This window comes from Schistocerca americana, chromosome 4 (assembly GCF_021461395.2).
Source record: "Schistocerca americana isolate TAMUIC-IGC-003095 chromosome 4, iqSchAmer2.1, whole genome shotgun sequence".
NCBI lineage: Eukaryota > Metazoa > Arthropoda > Insecta > Orthoptera > Acrididae > Schistocerca > Schistocerca americana.
In genome coordinates, this window is record NC_060122.1 from 355,927,704 (window position 1) to 355,944,881 (window position 17,178).

Genomic DNA, 17,178 nt, shown 5'->3' on the forward strand with positions numbered 1-17,178 from the left:
ATTACACGAGTGGTTAGGGGTAGCTTTTAACAACATGAATTGGCCACCTCTCTGTACCTCACCTTTAATTACTGTAGTAGTTTCTTCCCGTTGAATGCATCTGGTCTTCACCAGGGGAACTCCTTTTCGCTCAGATGAAAACAGGAGGAAGTTTCACCGCTTTGGGAGAGCTGCCGGTCACTTGGAAGGCAGGTCCTACGCTAGTAAACCGCACGGACTGTCAGGCGAGGCTTTCGGGATTATCCTTCTGGCTCAGCCTTCGCAGACACTGAGTGGAGTCTTCTGACGCAGAACAGAAAACCATTGATGGAAGGTGTGAGAACTCCGCTTGTTAGTAACCTTTGGGTGGAGTCCTCATCTGTCTGCTTGTCGTTATCCTGCTGTATGTGGTCTGCAGACATGATTTCACAATCAGAATAAATAGCCACTCGTGCGTCTGCAGATTTCCGAACTTTGCCCTTCCCTTGCGAACGCTGTGCGAAGCCCAGCGAAGTTTCCAGAATTTGGGACAAACAAATCTGTATGTGGGAACGTTTTCCATTTCTTTATACACGTATCTCATTGGCGGATACATAATTATCTTTATGGTGAGAGCTAGGGAACGGACTTCCAGATCCCTCATTAGAAGAGCACTTAGGTCCTTTCTGGGGTTGGCTAGAAAACACCTTGCGAGGTGCCTTAACGAAGTCTGAAGGAAGCCTACCTTGAGAGAGACATTCGGAATCGTATTCGGATTCTCATGCCTACTTGGTGAGGCCACTCTGGACTCTGCGCTCGTACTGATTTTCTTGGCTTCGGTCTTCTGCCATGTCTTCAGAGTTTTACTTTGAACTGAGACGCATCCGCGACGAGTAATCAGGAGGATGATGAGACCCGCGTTTCGCAATCTCATCACATCGGCTCAGCGCAGCAGCAGTTAACAGCGGACGCACTTTGGCCCACCCTGATTTGTCGGCAACCACCTCAAAGGTTCAAATGGCTCTGAGCACTATGGGACTCAACTTCTCAGGTCATTAGTCCCCTAGAACTTAGAACTACTTAAACCTAACTAACCTAAGGACAGCACACACATCCATGCCCGAGGCAGGATTCGAACCTGCGACCGCAGCGGTCTCGCAGTTCCAGACTGCAGCGCCTAGAACCGCACGGCCACTTCGGCCGGCCCACCTCAAAGGCAGTCATGGTAAGACTGCATTTGCAATGTACGCTCCCGACGTCAGGAACTGCTGTATATTGAGGGAACAGGAGTTCATTCATGGTTTCTGTTTTCTAATCTTCCTAACTTGATCTACGCGCTTCGCGAACCGGAATGCTAGTTTTTCTGCAATCTAATTCTTGCTTAAAAGGGAATTTTTCTCGTAACTACTCATGTTTGTTTCGCTATCGAAGTAAGTCGTTGGATCACTGTCTCCTAGTGATGTTTCTTTTCTGATTCTTCCTTTATTCATAGGTCTACTGTATGCTCTGTTCGAATTCATTCCTTTTTGTGTAATTTAAAGTTTCACAATCAAGCTGAAAGCATAATTTGTGTCCTTTATGTGTTTGGGCACCATCTCAATTGTAACTGTCCAGCATAGTGCAGATAGCGACCCTAATAACCATTGATTGTCTTATCATTATTCTATTTTAATTATATACATTCATTCTCAAATTGTTTTACGGCCTCAACGTTTATGTGTCATCAGTAATTTTTACACACTGTTTGAATAAATATTGTTTTACCAGATCAAACTCTATCACTCGGGCCAGCCGGTGTGGCCGAGCGGTTCTAGGGGCTTCAGTCTGGAACCGCGTGACCGCTACGGTCGCAGGTTAGAATCCTGCCTCGGGCATGGATGTGGGTGATGTCCTTAGGTTAGTTAGGTTTAAGTAGTTTTAAGTTATAGGGGACTGATGACCTCAGATGTTAAGTCCCATAGTGCTCAGAGCCACTCGAACCATTTTTCTATCACTCGGCAATCATTAAAGTAAATTATGCAACTGAAATTCCCGAGTTCTCCAACCACAAGCTATAGGCGAGACCACTGACAAGTTCAGAAACATACCAAGTAACGTTTTTTGATGTGCATGGCAGCTGATTTTCCAAGTACCCTGATAGCTTCATGCGGGTAGTCTATCATTTTATGTGATCCGTGATGATGTATTCAGCAACGGTTTAATCTGCATACCAGCAGAGCACTGGATAACAAAGAAGTCGTGTTCACAGCACACCCGGCTTCTGCCAAAGTACGATACGAACAAATGTGACATTTACAGACTATTCATCTGCACAAAATCAATAATACAGTACAGTGTGGGCAAAAAATATCTTGCCAGTTTTAAAGATTCCTCACGATTGTATTGTCGTCGACCTAAGAGCCTCACTAACAATCATCGTACCACCGTATCATGAGAATACAAACTACAGCATCTTGGGGCGAAACAAGTGCTGTATCATTTGAGAGATACAGAGGCGAGCGAGTGTTCCGAGACTTACCGAAGTCACGCATCAGAACGCGCCTGTGGGTAGCATACAAGTATTGCACTATAATCTAAGACTGAAATTAAAAATTAAAGTAGCTTTTCCAAACTTTTTCAACATAAGCTTCAGCATATTAATGGTTAAATTGTTAAATTTCAGAGTTATCAAATGAATACGTTTCCCTAAATACATCGTTTAAAGAAAAAAATAAGTGGCGCTAAATAATTAAGCTGGAAAGCCGAAAGTAGTTCAGAATGTGCAAATGTATGTCAAAATCAACTGTTACAAGTCCCAACTTGTTTGGAGCAATAATTTGGGCAAAAACAGCGTTTTTACGAAAAATTGAAGACACTAAATATTACACTCAGAAATATGAAGATTGGTATGAAGCTTCAGTTTGATAAGAAAAAAATTAATTATGTGACTCCATTAAGCTACCTCTAATAGTTTTTGAGTAATTTACTGAAAACTAAATTTGGAACCAAAAAAATTATTTGTAAGAGATTATCATTTATATTAATGATAGAAAGTTTTGATTGCAGCGTCTAACGAAACCCATGAAATAATAGAGCTATAACAAGTTTCAACGCTTTGATGCAAATACCAATCAACACAAGGTCTCTTAAAGATGTAATTCAGAGATCATGTTCTACTGTCAATTACGTTTTAAAAAAATCAAAATGGCAAAGTTTAAATACAGGCGAGCTAAAACTTTTTCTGTGATTAAAGCCAACTTAACTCCATTCATACAAAAATTACGAAGATGCTAATTTGATACACAACAATGTTATGAAATAGTATGTGTCCGAGAAAGCGGCGCTTCAGTCCGGAACTGCGCTGTTGCTACGGTCGCAGGTTTGAATCCTGCCTCGGGCATGGACGTGTGTGATGTCCTTAGGTTAGTTAGGTTTACATAGTTCTAAGTCGGGGGGACTGGTGACCTCAGACGTTAAGTGCCCATGGTGCTTAGAGCAATTTGAACCACTCGAGAAAGCGGCCACTTAGATGATGCTACCTGGCCATACTGCAGACGACGCAGATGTTCCCTTCGAGCGTCCGCTGCGCCCATATACACTCCTGGAAATGGAAAAAAGAACACATTGACACCGGTGTGTCAGACCCACCATACTTGCTTCGGACACTGCGAGAGGGCTGTACAAGCAATGATCACACGCACGGCACAGCGGACACACCAGGAACCGCGGTGTTGGCCGTCGAATGGCGCTAGCTGCGCAGCATTTGTGCACCGCCGCCGTCAGTGTCAGCCAGTTTGCCGTGGCATACGGAGCTCCATCGCAGTCTTTAACACTGGCAGCATGCCGCGACAGCGTGGACGTGAACCGTATGTGCAGTTGACGGACTTTGAGCGAGGGCGTATAGTGGGCATGCGGGAGGCCGGGTGGACGTACCGCCGAATTGCTCAACACGTGGGGCGTAGATCTCCACAGTACATCGATGTTGTCGCCAGTGGTCGGCGGAAGGTGCACGTGCCCGTCGACCTGTGACCGGACCGCAGCGACGCACGGATGCACGCCAAGACCGTAGGATCCTACGCAGTGCCGTAGGGGACCGCACCGCCACTTCCCAGCAAATTAGGGACACTGTTGCTCCTGGGGTATCGGCGAGGACCATTCGCAACCGTCTCCATGAAGCTGGGCTACGGTCCCGCACACCGTTAGGCCGTCTTCCGCTCACGCCCCAACATCGTGCAGCCCGCCTCCAGTGGTGTCGCGACAGGCGTGAATGGAGGGACGAATGGAGACGTGTCGTCTTCAGCGATGAGAGTCGCTTCTGCCTTGGTGCCAATGATGGTCGTATGCGTGTTTGGCGCCGTGCAGGTGAGCGCCACAATCAGGACTGCATACGACCGAGGCACACAGAGCCAACACCCGGCATCATGGTGTGGGGAGCGATCTCCTACACTGGCCGTACACCACTGGTGATCGTCGAGGGGACACTGAATAGTGCACGGTACATCCAAACCGTCATCGAACCCATCGTTCTACCATTCCTAGACCGGCAAGGGAACTTGCTGTTCCAACAGGACAATGCACGTCCGCATGTATCCCGTGCCACCCAACGTGCTCTAGAAGGTGTAAGTCAACTACCCTGGCCAGCAAGATCTCCGGATCTGTCCCCCATTGAGCATGTTTGGGACTGGATGAAGCGTCGTCTCACGCGGTCTGCACGTCCAGCACGAACGCTGGTCCAACTGAGGCGCCAGGTGGAAATGGCATGGCAAGCCGTTCCACAGGACTACATCCAGCATCTCTACGATCGTCTCCATGGGACAATAGCAGCCTGCATTGCTGCGAAATGTGGATATACACTGTACTAGTGCCGACATTGTGCATGCTCTGTTGCCTGTGTCTATGTGCCTGTGGTTCTGTCAGTGTGATCATGTGATGTATCTGACCCCAGGAATGTGTCAATAAAGTTTCCCCTTCCTGGGACAATGAATTCACGGTGTTCTTATTTCAATTTCCAGGAGTGTAGTATGTGTCCGAGAAAGCGGCGCTTCAGTCCGGAACCGCGCTGCTGCTACGGTCGCAGGTTTGAATCCTGCCTCGGGCATGGATGTGTGTGATATCCTTAGGTTAGTTAGGTTTACATAGTTCTAAGTCGGGGCGACTGGTGACCTCAGACGTTAAGTGCCCATGGTGCTTAGAGCCATTTGAACCACTTGAGAAAGCGGCCACTTAGATGATGCTACCTGGGCATACTGCAGACGACGGCAGATGTTCCCTTCGAGCGTCCGCTGCGCCCATATATAAATACGGCCTGAGAGGCAGTGGCACTTCTCTTCGCACCCAGCTATCATACGGTCCGCGTCATCGAACGACGGCTCACGCGCTACCTCGGATGACGTCACAGACAAGCTGCAACTAAACACATCTCCTCGGTACAATTAGGACGTGAACTCGCCAGGACTATACACCGCCCTGGATCGCTTAGATTTCGCGGAAGTAGTTGTCTGTGTGCCACCCGTAATGTGAAAACCTTGTGGCAAGTGGTGATATTATTTTCCACTTTGGTGGCGAGCAGTTAACTTTGATTATTAGAAGTCAAAGTGAAAGAGCATTTAATAGGAACTTACCGTAGTGGTCGCCTCTCAACTGTTCATAGTGCTGTTTATGATAGAGGCATCAGCATTATTATTATCATCACCAGGAATATAACTATGTTTGTGCGTGTGAAACTTTTACTTAATATAAATCAGTAAGAACTCAAATCTTTTATTTACAATCATAGTTCCTGATCCCGCTGAATAAACAAAGAGAATAAACATTTCTTTCAGTGAGTACAAGAAGAATGGGGACTTGCAGACTGGAAATTATGGTCATTGTGTTCTCCATGGCTTCCTAGCTGGCCGCAAAAATATTTTTCAGGCTCTCGTAACAGACGGCGCCACCGTCCCACATCTTCGAACGTCGGTGTGAAACCCCACAATGTTTCATCAGCCCAGCTGACAAACATCTTCATGTGCGACCTAAACATTGCTCAGTGATGACTGAAGTCTTCTATTCGTGCCTGTCTAAGTGGAAAACACGCATGCATGAAGGCGCCGAAATCTTTGACCACCAGCGAAGATTTCCTGTTTGGTAATGGAAATTACTGCTTTCGCTAACTGTCGGAAGTGAACCGACGTCTTCAGCGCAAGCCCAAAGGCGTCAGTTACAGCTCAGTAGTGTGTTCTGGTTAGCTGCACCGATTAAATATTGTTGGAAACGTCTCGTCCAAGAACCATTTCTACAGTTAGTCTGTCGGAAAAGCCTCGAACAAGACTTCTTCGAACTCTTTACTGTTTACGGACTGAAGGACTTCCATTTTCAACATGCCTTCCAGCTCCAAAGAAGTTGCAGCACTCTGTTTCCATTCGCAGGCCCAATCCACAACTTCATTTCTCCTGAGCTAGAAGAGGCTCAAATGCATGTATGCCAGAATCTAGCTATCCGAGGAAGCTTTCTTTGCGACTTTATTTCGCTTTTGTAACATTTATCCAGGAAGATCGCATTAAGAAGACCGAAGACTTGTAAACTAATTTTTCTCGCCGAGGCCGACCGGTTCTAGGCGCTTCAGTCAGGAACCGCGTGACCGCTACGGTCGCCGGTTCGAATCCTGCCTCGGGCATGGATGTGTGTGATGTCCTTAGGTTAGTTGGGTTTAAGCGGTTCTAAGTCTAGGGGACTGATGACCACAGATGTTAAGTCCCATAGTGCTTAGAAGCATTTGAACCATTTTTTTTCTCGCTGACAGAGGAGAGAGAGTAAGACGAGGTTGTAAGGTTCAAAATGGCTCTGAGCACTATGGGACTTAACGACTGTGGTCATCAGTCCCCTAGAACTTAGAACTATTTAAACCTAACTAACCTAAGGACATCACACACATCCATGCCCGAGGCAGGATTCGAACCTGCGACCAGAGCAGTCGCGCGGTTCCGGACTGCGCGCCTAGAACCGCTAGACCACCGTGGCCGGAGGTTGTAAGGGGTTTAAGGAACAAGAAATGGTTGCTCAGTGGATAAGCCTGACAATAATGTGAATAAACTTTTCTCACAACGTGAGAATCCCTGTGGGAACAATTTTGTTTAAAAAAAAAAGTGCTTAAGTGCTAAATTACAAATCTCAAGTTCCAAAGTTGGATCGCCAGTTCGTCCTAGGAATTTTTCTCTCATTTGTTGCTCCCTTGACCTATGAAAAAGCTACGTTAAAATGAAAAATACCAAGTTGCACTGCCGGCCGAAGTGGCCGTGCGGTTAAAGGCGCTGCAGTCTAGAACCGCAAGACCGCTACGGTCGCAGGTTCGAATCCTGCCTCGGGCATGGATGTTTGTGATGTCCTTAGGTTAGTTAGGTTTAACTAGTTCTAAGTTCTAGGGGACTAATGACCTCAGCAGTTGAGTCCCATAGTGCTCAGAGCCATTTGAACCATTTGAACCAAGTTGCACTGTTGCTTGGCGTCTGCAGGTCTCCATGTAACTGCCTAGGTAAGATTGATCGAAGGCAGGAGGAATTCAAGCATGAACCACATCGAACTGGTTTACACATAGCAAAGCACTGTGGTGTTTAAACACAGCAGTACTAGCTTTACTAATCTCATTCCGTTACTACCTTTAATTGTTAAACATATCTGTCTGGAATGGCGTAATACGAAGAGATGTCACAAATGTAGCTGTGTAGAAAGCGAATACTAGAAGTCACTGATCGGCAGAATCTTACGGGAATCCCATCCAGCAACGGGTGAGGTCGTTCACTGAACCTACATTCGATCAATCCTAGAGCACTATTAGGTGAACTGCGATGCTTACGAATTTGATTGACGAGTTAACTGTTGATGTCTCGGCGACCAAATTCGCCTGATGTAAACCCTATGGGACACATCCGGGTCGCTATCGGGCGCCGTCACCGGGTACACAAATCAACGGCCCGTTATTTACATAAATTACATGACCTGTGCTTAGACATATAATGTCATAAACCTACCAGAAAACTGTCGGGTCCCTGGTATTCACAATCAGTGATGTACTTCGTTCCGGATACGGACAAACAAGCTGTTAAGCTACTGGTCATAAGGCTTTGGCTCATCACTGTGAAGCTGGAAAAGTTTAGTATTCGTAAAGAAAAGGTAAACGTATTCAAATGGTTCAAATGGCTCTGAGCACTATGGGACTCAACTGCTGAGGTCATTAGTCCCCTAGAACTTAGAACTAGTTAAACCTAACTAACCTAAGGACATCACAAACATCCATGCCCGAGGCAGGATTCGAACCTGCGGTCTTGCGGTTCCAGACTGCAGCGCCTGTAACCGCACGGCCACTTCGGCCGGCGTAAACGTATTCGCTTTAGGCAACACGGTCAGGTTTAGTACGTAGCGTTTTCTATCTGTTAACCACCTTTTACCCATGTCCGCCGCAAAGAAAACTGTTTCGATTAATAATCAGAAAAATATTCCGGGAGATTACAACCGCACGCTGTATTGAAGAATACCGAGGTAGACGTAGAGTATACATTAAGGGGGGTAGGACGCCAAACGGGCCGACTTGGAGCAGGAGAGGCACCACAGGAGATTTTAACTTCCACCGTCTATACTTTTACAAATCAATTCATAAAACTTTGTCCGCATGACCAGGAATGATTCAGGATTCACACTGATAGCAGTGGAAGTTCAAAAACATAACAAAATAATTTTTTTACCTGTGAAATTTCATCATTTTTTCACTTACTATTGGCTGTATTTGTTGCTATAGGTACATTTTTCTTCACAAGTAAGAGAGATTCTTTGATGAATTTTGCACAGCATACAAACCATACTTACAGGTGTATGAAACTCTAGAATTTTCCAAATCTGTTAAAAACTATGGTAAAAATTGAGGTAATTAACTACAATTTTTTTTTCTAAACATAAATCTTAAAACGTAAGAGCTCATTCATTTTCTTCATAAATTAAATAGATTCTAGAGTTTCAGACACCTGTAAGTATGGTTTGTATGCTGTGCAAAATTCATGGAACAGTCTTTCTTACTTATGAAGAAAATTGTTCCTATAGCAACAAATGCAGCCAATAGTAAGTGAAAAAATGATGAAATTTCACACGTAAAAAAAATTATTTTGTCATGTTTTTTAACTTCCGCTGTTATGAGTGTAGCCGGCCGAAGTGGCCGTGCGGTTAAAGGCGCTGCAGTCTGGAACCGCAAGACCGCTACGGTCGCAGGTTCGAACCTGCCTCGGGCATGGATGTTTGTGATGTCCTTAGGTCAGTTAGGTTTAACTAGTTCTAAGTTCTAGGGGACTAATGACCTCAGCAGTTGAGTCCCATAGTGCTCAGAGCTATTTGTTATGAATATGAATCCTGAATCCTTCCTGATCATGCTGACAAAGTTTCATGAATTTACTTGTAAAAGTACAGATAGTGGAAATTAAAATGTCCTGTGGTGCCTCTCCTGCTCCAAGTCGGCCCGTTTGTCGTCCTACCCCCCTTTTCCTGGTAGCGTAGCAAGTTACCTTTCACTTGTCCGCCCCTGGTAGCAGAGTGGTCAGCGCGATATAATGTCAATCCTAAGGGCCCGGGTTCGATTCCCGGCTGGGTTGGACATTTTCTCCACCGAGGGACTGGGTGTTGTGTTGCCCTAATCACCATTATTTCATTCCCATCGAAGAGCAAGTCGCCGAAGTGGCGCCAGATCGGAAGACTTGCACCTGGCGAACGGTCTACACGACGGGAGGCTCTAGTCATACGACATTTACCTTTCATAAATGATGACTAACTGAAACCCTCAACCGCCGACAGGTGTTGTTGATATACCTCGATGTGGACAGCTGAAAATGTGTGCCCCGACAGGGACTCGAACCCGGGACGTCCTGCTTACATGGCAGACGCTCTATCCATCTGAGCCACCGAGGACACAGATGAATAGCTCGACTTCAGGGACTTATCCCTTGCACGCTTCCCGTGAGACTCACATTCCCAACTGTCCACAATTCTACATATGTAATGTACCTTATAGACATATGCCCATCCACTCGTTACTCGCGCACGCTTTGGCGATTCCCGTAAGAGTTTGGGCAACCGGTGCGCATTCGCACGGACGAAGGTCAATGGCTGGGTAGCCTTTAACTATATATACGAAGACAGTGACTGTTCTCGAAAGAACAGATACTGTTGATGACCGTGCAGCTTTTCCCTGGAATAAATAATGACTAACTGAAACCCTCAGCTGCCGACAGGTGTTGTTGATATACCTCGATGTGGACAGCTGAAAATGTGTGCCCCGACCGGGACTCGAACCCTGGATCTCCTGCTGCTACCCAGCCATTGACCTTCGTCTGTGCGAATGCGCACAGATTGCCCAAACTCTTTCGGGAATCGCCAAAGCCTGCGCGAGTAATGAGTGGATGGGCAAATGTCTATAAGATACATTACATATGTAGAATTGTGGACAGTTGGGAATGTGAGTCTCACGGGAAGCGTGCAAGGGATAAGTCCTTGCAGTCGCGCTATTCATCTGTGTCCTCGGTGGCTCAGATGGATAGAGCGTCTGCCATGTAAGCAGGAGATCCCGGGTTCGAGTCCCGGTCGGGGCACAATTTTTCAGCCGTCCACATCGAGGTATATCAACAACACCTGTCGACAGCTGAGGGTTTCAGTTAGTCATTATTTATTCCAGGGAAAAGCTGCACGGTCATCAACAATATCCGTTCTTTCGAGAACAGTTACTGTCTTCACATACACTCCTGGAAATGGAAAAAAGAACACATTGACACCGGTGTGTCAGACCCACCATACTTGCTCCGGACACTGCGAGAGGGCTGTACAAGCTATGATCACACGCACGGCACAGCGGACACACCAGGAACCGCGGTGTAGGCCGTCGAATGGCGCTAGCTGCGCAGCATTTGTGCACCGCCGCCGTCAGTGTCAGCCAGTTTGCCGTGGCATACGGAGTTCCATCGCAGTCTTTAACACTAGTAGCATGCCGCGACAGCGTGGACGTGAACCGTATGTGCAGTTGACGGACTTTGAGCGAGGGCGTATAGTGGGCATGCGGGAGGCCGGGTGGACGTACCGCCGAATTGCTCAACACGTGGGGCGTGAGGTCTCCACAGTACATCGATGTTGTCGCCAGTGGTCGGCGAAAGGTGCACTTGCCCGTCGACCTGGGACCGGACCGCAGCGACGCACGGATGCACGCCAAGACCGTAGGATCCTACGCAGTGCCGTAGGGGACCGCACCGCCACTTCCCAGCAAATTAGGGACACTGTTGCTCCTGGGGTATCGGCGAGGACCATTCGCAACCGTCTCCATGAAGCTGGGCTACGGTCCCGCACACCGTTAGGCCGTCTTCCGCTCACGCCCCAACATCGTGCAGCCCGCCTCCAGTGGTGTCGCGACAGGCGTGAATGGAGGGACGAATGGAGACGTGTCGTCATCAGCGATGAGAGTCGCTTCTGCCTTGGTGCCAATGATGGTCGTATGCGTGTTTGGCGCCGTGCAGGTGAGCGCCACAATCAGGACTGCATACGACCGAGGCACACAGGGCCAACACCCGGCATCATGGTGTGGGGAGCGATCTCCTACACTGGCCGTACACCACTGGTGATCGTCGAGGGGACACTGAATAGTGCACGGTACATCCAAACCGTCATCGAACCCATCGTTCTACCATTCCTAGACCGGCAAGGGAACTTGCTGTTCCAACAGGACAATGCACGTCCGCATGTATCCCGTGCCACCCAACGTGCTCTAGAAGGTGTAAGTCAACTACCCTGGCCAGCAAGATCTCCGGATCTGTCCCCCATTGAGCATGTTTGGGACTGGATGAAGCGTCGTCTCACGCGGTCTGCACGTCCAGCACGAACGCTGGTCCAACTGAGGCGCCAGGTGGAAATGGCATGGCAAGCCGTTCCACAGGACTACATCCAGCATCTCTACGATCGTCTCCATGGGAGAATAGCAGCCTGCATTGCTGCGAAAGGTGGATATACACTGTACTAGTGCCGACATTGTGCATGCTCTGTTGCCTGTGTCTATGTGCCTGTGGTTCTGTCAGTGTGATCATGTGATGTATCTGACCCCAGGAATGTGTCAATAAAGTTTCCCCTTCCTGGGACAATGAATTCACGGTGTTCTTATTTCAATTTCCAGGAGTGTATTTACCTTTCACCTCCGTGAGCCACAAATTGTATATCAGCCCATACTACGCTCCAGTCCACACGAATGTGCCGGCATCTCTGCATGAGCGTTAAGATGTAGACAGACCCTGCCTTCCCTCCCCTTGGAGTACGGCCACTTTACACGCCGTCTGCTCCACACGTTGTGGTCTCTCACCTATCGGACTCTGTCCGTGGAAATGGTCTCATCACTCTAGGTGTAACGCCAGGTTTTACATTTCATAAAGTGTGATGAACACTTCCGGAATGGAATATCTCATCATGCAGGGAGGGCATCATTAGCGCCGGAACTGGCTGCTGAAGATGACCGAGTCCTGAGCACGTCGTTGCCGCAGCGACGCCCACTAAACTCCGGCCCCCGGCCGTTAGGGAGCCGCTAAAACTCTTTAGGGCGCTGCTAGCGGAGCCCTCGCTCCACAGTGCTCGCAGAGGCCAATTACCGAGCGCTCGCCTCCACATGCGCTGCACCAACCGTCTCATTTATGAGGAGAGGCCAATAAACGGTTAACCGGTCACCGCCAGCTGATGAAACTGTTCCAGCCTCGGCTTAGCCCTGACCACCGAATGGCGCTATCAGTGTTCTCGTCGGTAAGGAGGCTACGGACGAAACAGGATGCTCCAGACAAGTTCTGGTTCTAACCAGAAAGAAATTTGGTGATAAGAAACTGCACGGCAAAGACTTACGTACGATTTAGAAGAAAGGTGATGATGTCGTTTCCAAGAGACAGTTTCTGAACCAGCTGAATTGTTTGTGCAATAATTACCAATGTTATTTTAGATGTGGACAAATGACTGGTAAATGTATTCACACGGAGCAGTTAAAAACCCAGGGTTTTGAACAGATCTTTACAATGAACTCGACTACCTTTTTTGGTTATGATTCTTATGGCTCCAGAAAAGAGCCATAAGAATCATAACCAAAAATTGTAGTCGATCTCAATGTAAAGATCTGTTAAAAACACTGGGATATTTTAACTGATCCGTGTGAATACATTTATCACTCTGTTGTAAACATCAAAAATAACATTGGTAATTACTGCACAAACAGTTCTGTCCATGGCCATGGAAGAAGAACTAGACTCAACTTACACTTGCCAAGAAAAAAATAAACATAAAACTCAAAACAATATTTTCTACCAAGGAATAAACTGTACAATAAATTACCAAAAGAGATAAAAGAAATTGCAAAAATACACAAAAGTACCTGTTATGCAATACATTTTATGCATTTAGGGATTGCTTGGATAAAACAGAGCAGGGGTTTGTGAAAAAATGTTATACAAATAAATAATAATAATGATTATGGAACATCCAAAATTCCACATAACTCCTTCACACTGTTTTTCCTTCTTTTTTTCCTTTTCTTGAAAAACTTACTCCCAAGCTATGCATTGCACAATACTAGCACCTCTTCCTCTTTCTGAGCTCAACATCTCACTCATTATAGAGGGATGCTGACTCAGTTTTTCAGGATAGCACATGGGAAGTTGTGGTACAGAAAATGGCTCAGAGATCACCAGTGTGTGTGTTTGTGTGTATAGTGAGTGAAGTGTTATGAAACAATGTGTGTATAGTCTGTGAAGTGACTGATAGTGAGATACGAGTGAACAGTGTGACATTACATTATTTAATAATTATTTGTAAAAAAATTATTGTAGACCAGGAGTAAATCTAATGATTGCCTTTAACTAGAAGTCTGTAAATGTATGTGTATACGAGTTAGCATATTTTAAATTGGCCTAAACTTGTAAATACTTTGACATGTCCTATATCCTTGTAAAAAGAGATCTACGGATGAATAAAGCTGCTGCTACTACTACTACTACTACTACTACTCACGAACTAACTAACTTACTAACCTCCTGTCAACTGCCGACTCGAAACTGTTAACAGACGAACTGGCGCTTTATTTAAACACTCGATCTCCATTGGAGAGGAGTGAAGTACTTTGGTTCAAATGGCTCTGAGCACTATGGGACTTAACTTCTGAGGTCATCAGTCCCCTAGAACTTAGAACTACTTAAACCTACCTAACCTAAGGACATCGCACACATCCATGCCCAAGGTAGGATTCGAACCTGCGACCGTAGCGGTCGTGCGGTTCCAGACTGAAGCGCCTAGAACCACTCGGCCACTCCGGCCGGCGTGAAGTACTTTGCTGCAGTTGCAACTTACTGCTGATAGAGTTTATTAAGTGGTAAATCTTACATGATTTTGATCCGACATCTTGTTAACTATCTGCAAAAAAGTCACAAATAATGAAGTTGCTGTGAGGCGCAAGAGCTTAATAATGCAACAAATGTTTGCATCATTCCGTTCTGTTTATTCTGGGTTTTTAATCAAATGGCGAACCTGTATTATAACGCTACTTTTAACGCGCCAACGAATGAAGGGGTACTATGCGGGAGAAAAGACGTTTTATGGTACAACCTGGCTGAAGGAAAGATAGGTCGATAGCAGACATTCTGAGGCACCAAAAAAAAATTAATTTCAAAATGAAGTGTGAGGAGAGGGGAGTAAAGTTGAAGAGGGAGACGAAGGCTTGAACAGATGTAGGTTATGGAAGTTAAGGGCAGACTAACGGGAAAGCCACATCAAACCAGTCTTCGCACTGAAGCCCGGAGCGGTAAATAACACACGCTGTTCACTTTTCACATCTGGTACGACTCAGCCCTGATGTTATTGCACTTGGCTCTCACCGGATGACGTAACAGTAAACAAGTACAATGGTGACTAAGGGAAACGCATCGCAGATCAATTGTGCGTAAATTATCAACTACGATTACGCTTTGGCTCACCATAAGCCGGCCGAAGCGCTCCCACCGCCATTGCAGTAATACTGTGGTCGATTAATACTGTTCTAGGCGTACCTTTTCTGTGCCGGAGTGGATATGATACACACCGAGTTAACGTGTTAATTCACCACAGAGAAATCAGCTGACACGTGTTTTCCGCCTATAAGTACAAAATCGCCTGACAAGATTAGGGTCTTCAGGCCCTCTATTACATCTAACGAGACATCCATAGTGAATTAACATTATTCGTACAATAAGCGCACTACAAGGATAGTGGATGATGATGATGGTGATAAACAATAAGGGTACGATACGCATCCTGGGCGGCAATAATTAAAGCATCGCCTTTTTTCGTTATGGCAGGATATTTTCACAAAATTTCAATCACCAACTTTCTCGTTGGAAAGCCAAAATATTTTGTTGACCCCCACCTACGTAGGGAGAAATGGCCATAGTGATAAGGTAAGAGAAATCAAAAATCGAACGGAAAGATGAAGATGATCACTTTCCCCACCAGCTGTTCGATAGTGGAACGGTCTAGAAATTGCCTGAAAGTGGTTCTATGAACCCTCTGCCAAACTTTCAATGTAAATTGCAGAACAATGTTGTGGATGAGTAGCTGAATGAATCTATGACATTTCAGTAATGTCAGTGTTGTTCACATTATATTAAGAAATTTTGTCATTACTTTCTTGTCAAATATACATCTAACAGACACGTATGGCAGAGAACACTGAAGGAATCTGATGAGAAGTTATTGACTGGCCTGCGAAACAGCGAGAAATAAGACGGTAAGATCAGCAAATGAGACAGAAGAAAGAAAACAGAAACGGTTATGGATGAAGAAAGTATAGATAGTGTTCACAGTGTGGCAGAAATGCTGGGTTATGCCACGAGGGAGTCTACGCTTATGACAGGAGCTAAACCCTTACTCTCCTCTCGCATACAGAGTGGTTAGGGATAAGATACGAGTTACGAGTTATTTTGTCCCAGAGTCGTTCGACTGAAAGCGAGATTAGTGTTATGCACAGGCCCAGCCATAATTCTGCATATATCAAATTCTGTATCGCGGTTAGAGAATGATGACAGATACTAAGGACATCCATGAAGGAAACAGCGCATGCGAAAATCACATCGGTCACATCCATCCCAATAGAGCATGCGAAGCACCCACGCCATCAAAGAGCTGAACATTACACCTAAACACACTGACGAGTCAAAACATTACGACCACTGCCCACCACAAATTTGAATACTGCATCGTGGCGTTGCGGGCAAGTGATGCAGCAAGGAGAAAGTTTAAGAGCAGCAGAGACGAATGGGGAATGATTCTAGTGACGATACGGGCCGAAAATAGGGAAATCCACAGACATAAGAAACTTTGACAAAGTGCATCCACACTGAAGGTTGTGGATTCATTGCCCATCAAGGCGAATCTTGTATATGAATGCGGGGTGTCTGTTTCCACTCGTTGTCGCTAATTCCGCATAAAGTCCCGATGCACCCAACCGATGTCATTAGATCCCTCCCTTTCCTTTCCTTTCTCCCCCTCCATCTTCAGTTTACATTATATCTATCACAGCTGTCCGAAAGAACTGACACCATGCATTCATAAAAAAAGAGTAATGATTCCGCAGGACCGAACACTGAGTTAGAGCAACTCTATGTCTACTGCTTGCTTGTCCCCCTGTTATCCAAAACAACCGCAGTTTGCCGACCATGGAGGGAGCTGACCGTTGCTATCCGAAACGCATACGACGTTCCACTGATTAAATTTCTCCGTCAGCTCGAAGGTAGCGGTATCTGGAAAGACGCCACCGAGCGGCGACTTCCAGGAAAGCCAGGAAGCTCGTTCGCTGCACGCAGGACGCTGGCTGCAAGACAACTTGCGGCTGCGAAAGAGGATTTGGTGGAGCAACTAATACGTAGTAACGAACAGCGGGCGCGTTGTGGGGCCGCAGCTCGGCGCTCCAATTACGCGGTCCAGGGAAGACGACAAGCGCGCTCGCAGCGCCGCCATTGTGTGCCGGGCCACGCTATAAGTACTGCACGGCCCTCTCGTTATACAGCTTCCTAGGACACACCGTATTACGACATATTGGAATTCCTCGATGCTTAAAGACTCCATCTCAGCAAATCTCTCTCTCTCTTTCTCTTTCTCTTTCTCCACTCCTTCTTCTTCTTCTTCTTCTTCTTTTCCTTCCCTCTCCGTTTTTTTTTCTTTTTCTTTTATACGTTCAATACAACTTAAGAT

General features: G+C 46.3%; 1 protein-coding gene and 1 non-coding gene across 4 annotated transcripts in view; both read left to right on the forward strand.

The window, feature by feature from the left end:
• LOC124612264 (irregular chiasm C-roughest protein) overlaps positions 1-17,178 on the forward strand; it is a 1,966,673-nt gene that overhangs the window by 1,810,384 nt on the left and 139,111 nt on the right. The gene's annotated exons all lie outside the window — the stretch shown is intronic.
• On the forward strand, positions 10,468-10,541 carry Trnat-ugu. The gene has a single exon. It is a non-coding gene; the product is annotated as a tRNA-Thr (tRNA).